Below are 2,010 nucleotides of genomic sequence, written 5' to 3'. Positions count from 1 at the left end.
TATATATATATATATACAAGAAAAAATTATAATAAAATCAATTAAAGAAAGAATTTAAATGATACATATCAATACATCCTAATCACAAATGAAATATCGATGTTGATTCAATATCGAAATCATCAAATTCGATGTCGATTCGATATCATTTCCATTGTCATTTCTTCACTGAAATAAATATTTTAGAAACTTTTTTTGGAAGTTTTTTAATGGATCAATTTTAATCTACCTGGATTAAAACAGGAGAGAGAGAGAGAGAGAGAGAGAAAGAGAGAGAGAGAGAAATAAAAAGTTGAAATATATTTATAAGACACTTATTATTTCTACTTCTTTGAAAAGATCTTGATATAATCATTTATTATGATTTAAATTTATTTATGCTATTTAAATGTGTGCAAAAAATTTTTAAAAATAATGAATAATAATTAATTATACGTAAGGCAACAATTATTTTTATGCCAAGATTATTTTTAGGCCATAAAATCAAAAAAAGGGAAGTAAGTATGCTGTTTCTTTTTGTTGCTTTTTATAATATCGCTTTGATAATGATATAGTATATTTTGTATAATAACAATAACTAACTAAAAATTAAGATTGGGAAAAAGCCATTTTTCAAAAGTAATTTGATACCATCACATTATTAAAAAAAAGTAACTCATTATTTGTAACGGATTAAAGTAAACTAGTAAAAATAACAAGTCAACATGTTATAAATAATGAGTTTTATTTTTTTCAGTTAAAGAGTAATGATAACAAGTTACTTTCCAAAAGTGATTCTTCTAATTTTAATTTTTAGTTAGTTATGATTAATAAACCATAAAAATTGTAACGTCATTGCCAAATCGTTATTAGAAAATAATAGTAAAGATAATAATTCCTGTTCCAGTATAAAATCCATAAAATGTATTCAATGTATATATATTTTAAGATTTTATTAATTCTAAGATCTTGATTTTCCCTTTTTTTTATATTTTCTATTTACGAGATTTTTAATTAAATAAATTATAAAAAATAATGATCAAGAAAATATAAAATTTTATGTACTTCTGCAGTTATTGTAATCGGAGCTTTTTGCATCTGTTTCTGCAAAAAAAGTAATAATAAATGATAGAAATTATAATAATTGACATTTTTTTCTGTTTTATGATCTTTGAAAATTACTTTTGTAAAAAAAACAAGTTTTTTGATTCCCTGTGATACTATCAAATAATGTATGACAAAAATTCAATCAAGAGAATACTTTTTAAATTAGTAATCAAATTTTAGAGTGATTTTTAGTTTTCGCGAAGTTATAACTTCGCTTTGCATCGCAAGCAATGTCAGGTCGATGACCTAAGGTAGGTGGCTTTCACATTCACCTAATATAATCTCATGATCCGCCTCATCATTCTTATGCATTTTATTTAATAATACGTTTTATACATACTTAATCGGATTGCTCTTGAGTCTAGTCTGACATCTGTAAGTAGAGATTATAGTAAATATGATGTGAGGCATAATAAACTTTGTCAGTAAAAATAATTTTATACATAAATTGTCTATCAAGTGTTTTATAGACATATATAATTTGTGCTAATAGCTTTCACAGTAATAATTCTAACAAGGAAAATATAAATGATAAATGTAAAATCTTATAAAAGATAATAAAGAATTATATTCGTAAAGAAATTAAGTAAGTAGCAAAGTGTAAATGTGATGTGCAGTATAATAAACTTTTATCAGTAAAATAATTTCATACGTAAATTGACTATCAAGTATTTCATAGATCATTTGTGCTAATAGCTTCTACAGTAATAACTCTAACAAGAAAAGTATAAATGTGAAATCTTAGAAAAGATATTAAATAATTATATTTAAAAAATTTTACTTTATATTTCTCGAATTATATTCAAATTTTAGGTAATAAATTTACATCTTGTTTGGAATGTTAATAAAATATTATATAAAATATAAATATAAATATAATAAAATATAAATATAATAAATATAATAAAAATATAGTAATAATTC

This window comes from Atta colombica, unplaced genomic scaffold, assembly GCF_001594045.1.
Source record: "Atta colombica isolate Treedump-2 unplaced genomic scaffold, Acol1.0 scaffold105, whole genome shotgun sequence".
Taxonomy (NCBI): Eukaryota; Metazoa; Arthropoda; class Insecta; order Hymenoptera; family Formicidae; genus Atta; species Atta colombica.
The sequence above is the reverse complement of the archived record's forward strand: the minus strand, read 5'-3'. Positions refer to the sequence as shown.